Raw genomic sequence first — 13,304 nt, forward strand, 5'->3', positions numbered from 1 at the left:
TTTATTATATTCTTTATTTATACTTCTTTATCATACTTTTTTTTTTTTACTATCAACAATTCTCATGAAAAGACTTCCCCGGGCTGCTTGTGGAATTCAGTGAACTCCTACTGAAGATGTAAAGCTATAAAAAAAGAAAAAAAAAGAAAAAAGATTTTACTTTAAAAAGGCTCAGTAATTCCACCGATCAACTGGGTTACACAAACAGTGAATGTTGCATTACTTGCAGACAACGCCCAAGAAACTGTACAAATGAACAACGTCCATGTTCATGGTAATGAAGGAACAGGTCACCCAGTTCAACGATGTGGCAAACGGATTAGTTTTAGCGCTGTGGCAAAGAAGAAGAATCGACAGTCTATCACGATTTAGCCAGGCATGCAATATTTGTTTGTCTGATTAATTCCTTGTTGGTTTGGGTCTTCATGGGGTTTGTTGACAATGAGAAAAATGTAGATTATCACTAGCTTTGTCCCAAACAAGAAAGAAATCCTAGAAAAAAAACCAAAAACAAATCCAAATAGAATACATAGAAAAAAGCTTTAACAGCAAGATTCTTAATGACTTTTGTACTGTTCATACTGCATTCATACATAATGTTTTGAATGTTTCTCTCATCAAATTCACTCATAATAACCATAATTTTCACAAAGTCTTCTGCATTTGTTCTCGACAAACAAACTGTGGTTCTGTGTAGCTCAAAAACAAGGTACACAGTACTGCTGTAGTCCCATGAACGCAATGACAGACACCGCCTGATAACATTTAGGGCTGTCAAACTGATCTGAGTCACAAGTTACAAAATGTTCTTCATAGCTCACAAGCACAGCATGGACTGAAAAGGCTACCACTCGTGAGTCACTATTCTGGCACCTTCACTTAATTGGTATTACAGAAATTTGTATTGAAGATTTCCGTTTTTCTGTTTGTGCATCAAGACGACTTTTCTGTCGTCCGTCTTTGGCTCTCTTGTGTACTAAACAGAAATATATAAAGCAATCTGCAACATGAAGATAGAACGGTCAGATCAGATGCTATGACAGTTTTCCTTAATGCAAACTGACAGATTACTTAATGACTCTAAAGATAGAGAGTGACATTGTGTCACCTTCAAGCCTCTGTCCTGTCAGCTTCTTCTCACTCCCAGGGCATCAAAAACCACCCGGGTAGCAAGAAGTTGGAGGTGGTTGGATGGAAAACACAGGACTTTCACTTAAGAGACGGAAGTTTTGAGTCCATGAAAAAGCAAAAATAAACACGGATTTCTTTTAAGAAATGCAACATATTTAATGTAAGTGACATACGTGAAGTAACTTGCGTAACATGGATAATGTTACTTACAAAGAAGTACGTAAAAGTAGATTTGGTGCCTGATCTTCAGAAAATTACTGTAAAACATTTTGGTGCCTAAACCCGAGGATCCTTGTCCGCCCAGGGATGAGAACAGATTCACCCTGTCAACAGACAGGCAGGACAATAAGCTCAACCTCAGATGCTGCATTACACCAAGACGATACATCTCTCGACTTTGTTCCCTTCAAGCAGGCGTGAGTATTATTCACAGATCTGAATGTTGACTTCAGCCTGACTTCATACAGATGCAGTAAACAGATTTGAGCCCTTTTCTTGGCTGAGGATTGGTAGTTTGAACAAATGTAAGCTACAGACTTTAGTTTTTTGTTGCAAGTACAGGGATATATACAGAAATCTTCTTTGAGTAGAATTGTGTTGTCTGATCATAAAGCAGGGAGTAGACTACACTTTCTATAACCGTTGCTGTAAATCTTTGCAGTCACTTAAAAACCCCTCCAAAGGTTGCTTGTTTTCTACTTAACAGCAAAGAGGAAGTGTTTCTTATTGTGCAGGAAGGCGCCCACGGAGCCGCCGTGGTTGGATCATTAGTGATTCTCTCTGCAGTGACATCAGAGACAAACGGTGACTCAGCCACCAACTACGACCGGCTCAGATTGGAGAGGTACATGGTGAGAGCAGCAGGACGTTACCTCACACACACACAGAGCGAGCTGGAACTCAATGTGTAAGTGTGAGGAATGATGTTATGTGACAGCTCCTTTGCAGACTGTCCAATTTTACAGTTTTATAATTGACCTCAATGTTTTTCTCTTTTTCTAGATTTAATTTCTTTGCACCTGTCAACGGGTTCTGAGCTGAGCAGCTGTGACCATGAAAGCACACAAAGTAAAATAGAGAGTATTGCTTGCTGAAGAATTGCTTCCAAAGACACCCACTGTGGCACCCATGTGTCTGGCTACTATTGTATTGACAACCTCAGCTAAAAGGACCCTCCTTTTATGAAAAGACAGTTTGTCTGACTGTCAGTCAAAGCTTAACGTGTCCAATGCACCGTACCTGCCTTGTCTAGATAACATTTAGGGATTAGACAACATTTTGATCACTCCGTCACGATTCTGCATTTCACTTTGTCTTTGCATATTGTCTTGTATTTTGAAGTCCTCATCTGTACTGCCATTTCACTTCCTGTCCTCATGCTTTCTTGATCATCCACACCTGATTCCAGTTAATTACCTGCCCCCGTTTACGCTATCAGTTAACCCTGCACATACCCTCCCCTGGTTTCCCTGTTCCTTTGCTAGATTGTCCTCGTTCGTCCTTGTGTGTGCATGGTTACCTGCATTTTACTGGTTTTATTCCTATTTTTCTTCCCTCAGTTCCTATTTTTTTCATTTTTGCCCTCTCGTTGTTTGTTCTCCATTCAGTTTTTGCTGACCGGGGGCGAAACATCCCCCTTTTTCTTTAATGTCTCTGGTTCATTTAGGTCCTCCCTCCTGCGAATGTTTACTTGCTGACAGTCAGGTATCACCCGTCTCATGGTGGGTTACCACTTCACTTCCAAAAGAAATTTCAAGTTAAAATTCTAACTTCAGAGAGAAATTTCATTATTAAGATATGCTGCATGTTTGCCACATGCACATAGAGAATACACCATGGATCTCTGTCCTTAATTACGGGCAATCTATCCGATAGCTGTCAAGACATGTTAATAAAAAACAAAATGTCAGCCTCATAAGGGAAAAGTCAGGAGATCACCAAAGTCAAGTAGGATTGATTCTGGGGACCACAAATATCTCTAAAACATTTCGTGCAAATCCATCCAATAGATTTCCAGATTTTTCAGCTTGGACCATAGTGAGCTGGATGGACAAGAGACCGACATTCACCATCCGAAAAAAAAATACCCAACGCATCTAAAGATCACAAATTAACATGTATTGTTGTTTGTTTAATATGTGCACATATATATATAAACACTGTTTTGGGGGGATTGCGTGCTGTAAATAGATCTGAGCGGACAGCTGGATGCAGTGACCTTCTGCACTCTTGCTTCTAATTAACACAATCTTCTGTATCTTGTCACAGTGTGATTTGATACCAGCTTTTGAACAGAGTAAACTAACAAGTTGTTAATTAGTGAGCTTTAAGAGATGCTGGTAAGCAGATTTAACTTCTTTTGACAGAAGTCGGTGAACCATTTCCTCGATATCCATCTTCCCATTAAACTATCAGAAAGCAAGAAGAAGCCTTTTCAAGAACATACAAATAACCTCCTTTAGTTTAGAGGAACCTGTTGCTCTGTGCGGGTTCAGAAAATAAGGCCTTTAAATTAAATCGAAAGTCAAATACTGGGGATATAGTTTATGTAACTTACTAAGAATAAAAGATAATAAAATCCCATCATCTTTCATTTAGATTTAGAATTTGAAAATAAAATCAATTGGAAAAGTAAACCTGACAACAAAGAGCAGCTCTTTAAGCATTATGGGGGCATTATTTAAACTTTGACCTTTCACTCAAATCGCACAGCATTTTCCTGTTGTGTCCAGGCTGTTGCAGATCGGATATCCTCTCATGCTGGGAAGATAAATGACATCCTGACCTTTACTGCTTCAGCGCTCCCTGTGGAGCATGAATAGATACAGTAAGAGGAGGTGTCCTTGATAAATAGTAATGACAGCAACCCAGTGACATGGCTTTTTTAAAATGCTGAGATGCTTTTAGATACATAAAAAAATTGTGTTGCAAGGCAAAATTAAAAGACAGACATTTAAGACGCATCATTTTAAACATCTGTATCTGTCTTGTGTGTCGAAAAAAAAGTCAATTGTTTTGAATATTTGTAGTATATCATCACTTCAAAATCACCTCAAAACCCCTGAGGGGCTGTGGAGCAGGAAGTCTTTGCCAAAAGCATTAAAGCTCAGGTCAGGAGACATTTCTACTCCGTTAGAAACATCTGTGACTGGACAGCACGGCACAGATGTCAAGATGCTTCTGTGCCCTTTAAGTTTGTGTGAACATGTTGAGACAGAACTTTCTGAGAAATGTAGGCAATTTCTTACCATGGGTCCCAATTTGATTGTCTTAATTATGTCCTAAAATAGTTTAGTGTGTAGAAAATATTTAGATGTTGGATAACAATTTAATTATTCTCAATAGATCATGAGGCAGGTGGGATCCAAAACAATTGTCCCAAGGAAACAGAGAAGCTGGAAATGTTGATCATAAGGATGCAATACTTTTGCCCTGCATATGTTTTTATATTACAGATGCATTGGGAGGGCATAGAGCTAAAGTTGCCAGCAGTAACAGCAAACCCACAGATAATTATCACCTAGCTTTGAAGTTCTTCTCGGTTTCAACAGTTCTCAGTTCTTTTGTTTCAGATTTAACGACCACAACTTTAACATTTTGGTTCCCTTATGCCTCTTATCAGTGTCAGTTCCAGCTGCAGGAGATAACCATTTTCTTTTCAGTAGACAGCTCTGATAAAGCCTCATCACTAATGTTTGGCAGGTCTAAAAACAGAGTAGCCTTCAAGATTTGGTGGGGAAAAAACAAAGCTAAAAATAGAAAGTGAATATTTTTTAGATGGCCAGAAATACAAAATGATTTCAACTTGATGTTAAAAGTTGTTCTTTAGTTTTTCTTAAAGCGTAGTTCAGTCTGTCTCAGAAGCAGAGACATGTTAAGGCTAATGTGGAGGTCGATGTAGAGTCACAGCAATTGTCACTGTTCATATTTTTAAAGTGCCTTTCGCCTTCCACATCAGACATCCTCTGTCGTATTATTGCTCGGTTGCATCTGCAAGCTCTGTCTGAGAATCGCCCTTTAATCTCTCCGTGCTTCTATTTCTGCCACTGGCCTGAAAGTTTCCCGCTAATGGATTATAACCACATCATTCCTCAGCGCTGACAATGAGGAGAAAAAATAACGTGAAATTTATTAGATTTGGAAGGGAAGGTTATAGTTCATGAATCATGAATAGTCCGACTCCCTTTGATAAAACTGACTTTAATTCTGGACATTGTTGCAACAGCAGCATAACACTTTCTCAGTCGCCAAGAATTGTGCCTCTTCTGTATTTACAGCTGTTTGGTTTCAATTTCACAATCAGAAAAACTTGATTGATATTTGTAGGAAAATTGCTCTATGTAAATGAGCTCGACAAATGAACACCGGGCATATTAATAAAAACAAAGCCTAAAATGTAATAATAAAGAATAGTAGTTAAACCGTACAAATTAGGTAAGTCATTTTACAATAATCTCAATACAAGTTAACAGCAGTGTCAGTGGGTTGTACAAGTTGTAAAAACTACACAACTTTAGAGAAGGAGAGGATTTATATATCTGGATAGTTACAGGAAGGACGGACCTTAGGTGATGCTCAGTGGAGCTTTTTAGCCAAACCCCAAATACATGGAAGGTTATAATGTACTGTATGTGGGAAAGGTTCCAACTCCCCTCATGCTCAAACCAAATAAAAGACAATGGATGGGCATTTGATTAATGAGAAATTAATGACTTCTCATTGACTTCTGATTTTTGTGGCATTTTTTACAGCAATGATGAGACCTGTATACATTTTTCTGGCTGCTGTTTTGCACAACATGGTTATGACACAGACATATGAAATGCAATGTAGCTGTAGATATACTGGTAGGTATGTATTTGAACTTTAGACAAAGCTGGGCTGTTACCAATTTCCCCTTTTCTCGTCTTTATGTTTAGTGAAGCTTACCACTGCATGCAACACTCACTAGTTTCTGATCTAAAAAAAAATTAAGCATATTTGCAGAGGTATTTTAAGTATAGAAGTGTGTTATTGGAGCAGACACATGGTTTGCCAGAGACTGGAAGTGAAACAGAAACAGCTGTTTAAAGCGTACATTTTATTTAAAGCACATAACTACCCCTAAATGTTTCTGTTAGTGCACTGATCGAACGCATGAGAGAGAGTGAATTCATCAGTGAGCTCTGGATGGTAGTACGCATATTTTTAGCCGTTCAACCTAAATGACCATATACGTAATTAGCAGTTGGCAATTAGGGAGGAGGATGAGGGGGCATGCCATCGCTCGTTACCAAAATGATCAAAATGCATCCTCCCTCTCCATCCCCTGTAGCAGAGAGAGTACCGAGGCAGAGCGGTCGTTTAGTTGAATATGTTGTTCTATTCTGCCCGACTTACTGATTCTTTATCTGACTGAGGTTTGTGCAAGATAGAGTCATGGTTCTGAAATATCAAGAGCATAAACTGTGCTGATTATTGATAAATCCCACCCTGTTAATTGCTCCCACTGGACCATTTGTTTAAAATAACAAATCACAGGATTTGTTAGTCCCTACACTGACAAGTATTGGGAGAAATATGCCACTCATTTTAAAAAAAAAAATTAATTAAAAAAATAACCGTTTATGATGTTTACAGAGCTATAATAAGGGTTTGGTTAGATTTAGGCAGAAAGGCAGTGACATCTTCTCAGGATCTGTATTTACAACCCGGTTTGTGTGTGCTGAAGAACGGAAATTAAACACTGTAGATACCTGTAAGTGCAGCTGTTCCAAAGGGACCTCAGTACATTCATGCACAAGAGAAACCCATCACTGACGCCAAATTAGGAAGCAGCTTCCAAACCATTTACATGGAGAATTCATGCACGACTGAACTTTGACTAACTTTGTTTGGTGTGCTTGTAAAACTTGTGGGGAAATGGGAAATAATTGTTAACAGCAGCACACAAAACAATAGCATTATAGATACAATAGGACGACAAAGTGGATGCAGACGTTTCAGCTGTTGCCAGGATGGATTAATTTTCAAGTCAAATTTCATGCAGTGTGAGATGGGAGGCAAAGGGAGGAGGGATGTGAAGAAAGCTGTGATGTAATCTGTTACACAACTCAAATCATGACAGAATTTAGTCTGGAAAATTATGGCCATCACTCGTCTCCTTGTTGTGAATGAGCCGTCCTTTCCTCAGAGATAAGAACATGCGAAGTAGAGAAGGTAGTCAAGAAAAAACACAAGGAGGGGCAACCCAGTTGTTGTGATCAATGTCTGAAGAGCTTTAATTAGCCATTTGATCAAAAGATACAAGCAAAATCTTTGACTAAATTCAAGACTGAAATCAATTCTGGACTTCCTCAATTAAGATGTTATGCAACTACAATGATAGCTGTCAGGAAATGAATGCATGTTGAGGATTAAGATCCTGCATACAAAATATGCTTCTGCATGTATCTGCATGTACCATATATTGTGCATACACAAGCAGCTACGTGCAGTGAAGTAAATTATTGCCAGCAATGCAGATTTAGTTCCAAGTGTTTCACCACTGAGACCACTGATTAGGATGTATGTAACAACTGATACTCAATTGGGAATCGGCTGGACTACCAAAATTGTATATCACAGCAAAGTCAGTATATTTCAGGCCTGCAGCAACAGGTGAAGAAAAAGTCAAATAAATAACAGTCATCGATTCTATCTGCTACATCAGTTCAAACACTCAGGAGAGAGGCCCCTGATGAAAAAAAAAACACAGAAGGAAATCTCGAAGGAAATCTCATGCACGAATTGACGAGTCCTCATTCTGTAAACAGGAACGAGTTAGAGTGAAACACAGGAGAGAAGTGAGTACTGAGGAAGAAGAGCTGCTATATCCAGTGTCACATTTTTAGCTTTCAAGGTCTATTTTTGTTTTTTTGTCTTTCCTCTATGGCAACTTGCAAGAGGAGTGACATTTCCATGTCAATATTGTTTATGTGAACAATGGACCAAAAGAGCATTTATAATTTGAAATGAGTTGCTTGTCGAAGTGAACACAGAGAGAATTACTGACTGACTGCACTTCCAGTATTTTAACATTATAATTTTAGCCAGTTGTTTTAGCTTAAAACGCTAATGTTTTGGCTCAGTTTTACAGCTCCCATTTGCCCTCTTCTTTTGTGTGCATTATGCAGATGAAACAGGCATAATCTCTCAACCAGCAAGAGTTGGAAGAGTCACAATCGTCCAAAGGAGAGGTGAACTATGACCAAAAGAAGTTGATGTAAGCTGGGAGGATAGGGCTCAGTATGTGGAACTCCGTCTTGCACTTAGTACTCTTCTACACCCCAGCCAACCTGAGCACTACGAGTACGCTATCCTGCTGAAACACATCAAGGTCCCAGTGGCTCATCGGCTTATTTTGGCCCATGCAGAATCTAAGACAACTTACACACATGCCTTTGAATCTCTCGATGACAGGTATGGCCGTCCATACCAATATGCCCTATGGGAGATAGAAGAGATGGAACGTCTCTCCACCATTAAGGATAACAAAGCCTTGGATGACTTCTCCATAAGAGTTCAGTCCTTGGTAGGTATGCTGTGGTCTCTTGGTGAGAAAGGAGAAACAGGAGCGGTTTTCACGACATCAATACCACCAAAGGTTTACTCTGATTGAATTTTCTGACTGGTTGAGGTCCGATGCCTGGATTTCGGCTATACCAAGCAATCCAACAATGAGAGAAAGTTCAGACCCAAATGGAGATCTGAGGCAACGACATGGATCCAGGGGACTGCAAACCCAGTCCCACTCACCACGCCAGTCCTAACCCCCTGTTCACCAACTAAAAAAGGTGTTAAAGGCAAGGGCCACTGTGCATACTGTGAGAAGGTAGAACATCATCAGTGTCAGGAGTTCCCCAAACTAACCAAGGAGCAGATCACAGATTGGATAAAGACCAACAGGAGAGGCCGGCGGTGCGGCCGCGACCACCTAGATGCAACCTGTGACCTGAAGAAATCCTGCCCTCTGTGCAAGTCTAAACATCTTGCTGTTTTTCACCACATGAACCAGAGGGTAAGAGAGAGTTAAAATTCAGTAGACACCACAATGACTGTTTCCCACTCCACCGATGTTGGTTCCACCACTGAGATTCTCTGTTAACCAGTCTAGTGTTTACAACAAAGTGAAAATTTCTCAGCTTCAAACTAGGTACCATCCCCTCAAAGGCATCCCACGCACCTTCTGTGCTACAAGCCCTGGCTCCTGGACACTCATGAGCCAACTATGCGCAATATCTACAAGATATTAGCAAATCATTACAACTCACTTGGTTACATTTTGCCCTTTACAACAAGAGCTAAGGTGGTGGTACAAAAGCTTTGGACTAAGGACCCTTGATGGGATGATCCAAACCTTCCATCCAACCTTTTACAGGAATGGAAATCATGGGAAGGTGAGCTTCCACACCACCAATCCATTAAGCTATCTTGCAGCTATTTCCCACCTGAGGCAAACCCTGAGTCTTCCTCCAACGAGCTCCATGTCTTTTCTGACGCCTCTGAGGCTGCCTATGGTTCCGTTGCCTATCTGCAACTGGAGGAGTCCTCTGGCAAAGTCCATCTGGCCTTCATTCTGACTAGGTCCAGAGTGGCACCAAAACAGCAGCTGTCGATACCACACCTCGAGATCAGTGTAGCTGTGATAGGGGCACAACTTGCTGCTCTGATTCAGAGCGCACTAACCCTCAAGGCTCAAGAGACGGTGTTATGAACCAATTCGACAACTGTACTTGGTTGGATCCAATCTGAGTCCTACAAATAAAAACATTTCATTGGGATATGAATAGCAGAGCTAGAGGAGCACACGGGCAAAAATCATGGAGATACGTTGACTCTTCATCAAACCCAACGGTCAATATCACCCGAGGCCTGACACTGCATCAGTTGTCTGCAGACAACAGATACCACCAGTGTCCACGCTTTGGCCAGTGAAACCAACAACCTGTGAGATAGAGGAAGCTGATGAACTCAATAAAGCCTCATTCCTTGGCCATACTTCCTCTGCACCAATTCTTGGAGTTCCGTCAGTGGCAGACTTGACTTCATATGAGGACATGGTAGAGGCCACATGTCAGGCCCTTCATGGGGCGGCCTCTCTCACAGGTGCACTGACCGCTGACGATTACACATTGCCGTAAACTATGATCCTTCAGCAGGCACAGTTGGATAGCTTTGAAGAGGACCTGAAGCAGCTAGAATGGGAAACCCGTTCTATCCACCATTCGGCTTGTCACACTGTCCCCTCAAATCGATAAGTCTCTGGGACTGATTCAAATTGGAGGGCAGTTGCGGCGTACTGGGCAATTAGAGGATGGAGTCATCCACCCAATCGTACTGGACCCGAAACACCCCAACACCCAACTGATGATGTGTCAGTATGATGCCAAATTAATGCACCCTGGAGCTGAGAGAGTATTCGCAGGATTACGAACTGCATCTTGAGTGGCCGTGAAGCCGTCCATAAACACCAGCGCTCCTGCCCTGAATTTCAAAGGTGGAGAGCCACTCCAACCATTCAGAAAATAGCTGCCCTTCCTCCCCAGCACGTCTTCGATTTATGACCCCAGCTTTTTACTCCACTGGAGTGGACTATTTCGGACCGTTCTTGGTTAAACAGGACCGAGTCACAGAAAAGAGGTGGGTCATCCTATTCAAATGTCTCACCACAAGGTGTGTTCACCTGGACATCTTGCAGCGCTTGGACACAGACTCATTCCTGATAGCACTAAGGAGATTCATAGTTCGCCGAGGGACCTCCTTCGAGCTGTTGTCGGACCAGGGAACCAACTTCCATGGAGGAGAGTTGGAACTCAGGGAAGCCTATACCACGACGTGTGATTCACTGAAACTCCCGCTTTTATTTCCCCCCTTGCAGCGGCTAAGGAGGTCTGAGTAACGTCCAACTGTGCCAGTTCAACCTGAGGAAATGTGATGATTATTTAATAGTTTACCGTCCAGGTAACGTAAAGCAACACACCGTGTAGTTGTTCATCCTCTTTCTGTTTGTTCCTTATATGATAACTGAACTTAGTTTTTTCTGTCCTTGTAGATAAAACAAAGCTTTGTAAGTCGCTGAGCTAACATTGTAATATATTTGGAAAGGGGGAGGTGAACTGCAAAACGTTGGCTACTCGTAGAGAGGGCAGCTGAGGCATTGGTGAAATTTTGGGTAATATCTTCATAATATTTTCATGATTTATTAATAGCAGCTGTACACAGTTGTGGGGAAATAGTTCCATGTTTGTTAAGCTTACTTAAGTCCTGTTTTAATGTGTCAAACAAAATACATTTAAGGCAGTAAATGGCAGCCCTGGCCTTTTTTGGTTTTGCAAAAATTGCATGTATTGTTACTACTTGACAATATTTATTGAGAAAATCATTTTTGGAAGTGTTTTTAATGTAGTATCCATCAGTGGCTCTTCATTGCTCCCATACATTTACACTGTACCATCCCTTTAAGAGGAAACCCATTTTTCTTCAATTCCTACTTGTTCGTTCAGATTCAGACTGATTGAAGTGGTTGCATAAGCACAGATATGAGAGGCTCCGCATAAATTTTTAGATCAGCTTTCCTGCAGTCTCAGGTTATGAAATGCCAATCAATGAGCTATGTGATGCAGAGCTCGATATATACAGTAAATTCTGCATCTGAGCAAAATGAGACCTCTGAGAAAAATGTAGGAAATGTGAGTGGTAATGGGGTAAAAGACACAAGACACAGAATCACTGAGGGGTTTGCTCAGTGTTGTATCCGGTCTCACAAAACTGAGACAAAAGGCAAAATGGGGGATAAAATCACTGCAGATCAGCGGGGTAGCTAATCATTTATCAGAACCACCTCACACGGAAACAAATGCCCACTCAGACTTCTCAAACATAAGTGACCAAACAGAGAAGCAAGCAGCCACAGTAGCTTAAGTAGACTGAACACAGGTGCACACACTAATTAATCAACACAGGTGTTACCACTGAGTCTAATTAACTCAGGACTGAGAAAACTCAACCAGAAAGAACATCTAATGGCAAAACAACCAAAAAAACAGAGCAAGATAAAACTCTGCCGTGACATAGATCATTGCTTTTCCCTGGTGTTTTAAACTCATCTTCAATCCTCTCAGTGGGCTCAGCTGATACGTCTCACAAAGAGAGCGAGAAACACCTGAAGACAGTGAGATTCACAGGTGGAAGTCAGGATAAGTAACAATCCAGCCTTTATTGGAACTGTTGTTCTGTGTAAACATTTTGTTTCAGTCTCTCTAAAACTTTAATTAAGTGCCGAGATTAAGTTCACTGTCAAGTGGGGTTAATAAGCAGGATCAACAATGAGAGGCATTTACACTGAAGACATATTGTATATCAGTGGACAAAACTATAAGTGGTGACAGATAACATGATATATGATGCAAGACTCCACGATGCAATATGTGAGACATACAGTACAACACATTACATGGTTTAGAAGTGGTAGGACGCAATGATCTTGGAGATCTTCAAATAATATGTTCTGATTACACTGGATATTGTTTCCTTTGCAATGAACTCTAAAAAAAAAAAAAGATTATTAAAATTGATCTATGGTTAAAACAAGGCCGGATCAACTCCAAAGAATGTCCATGGTAAAAAAGTGTGCCATGGTCCTTCTTTGTAACCCTGCCTCCTCCTGAGTCAAATGCCCTGAGCACAATATAAACCCAAATAATAATGGTCTTAAAAACATTTTTTTGAAGAACATTGTTAACATGTCCATGTGGTGGTCTTCATATGCTAGAAGACATATTACAAGAAAAATAAGCTGATTCCATGCAGGGAGTTTTGGACAGTCTCAAAAACGTTGACATCCAAGGTTTCATATGTCACAAACCTACAGATCCCGAGAGTGGCCATAGAGAGAAAAAATAATGTTAATCTTGGGCACGAAATACTAAATTGTGTGAATGAAATAGCATTTAGTTCCCACGTTTTATTTGATTCGTTCACATGTTTTATTTAATTCGTACACACGAGATAAGTTTATATATAGAGACAGCACAACAGGCTTTCTCCTCAGTATGAAGTGCACTCCACCTGCTTCAGGTGTCAGTTGACCATCTGTAAAGTCGATGGCATCCTCAAAGTTTGCATATTTCCAACTCTCCGTATATATAAACTTT

Source organism: Embiotoca jacksoni, unplaced genomic scaffold (genome assembly GCF_022577435.1).
Source record: "Embiotoca jacksoni isolate LCO1_2020_lvr unplaced genomic scaffold, fEmbJac1.0.p SCAF_23, whole genome shotgun sequence".
Classification (NCBI taxonomy): Eukaryota; Metazoa; Chordata; class Actinopteri; family Embiotocidae; genus Embiotoca; species Embiotoca jacksoni.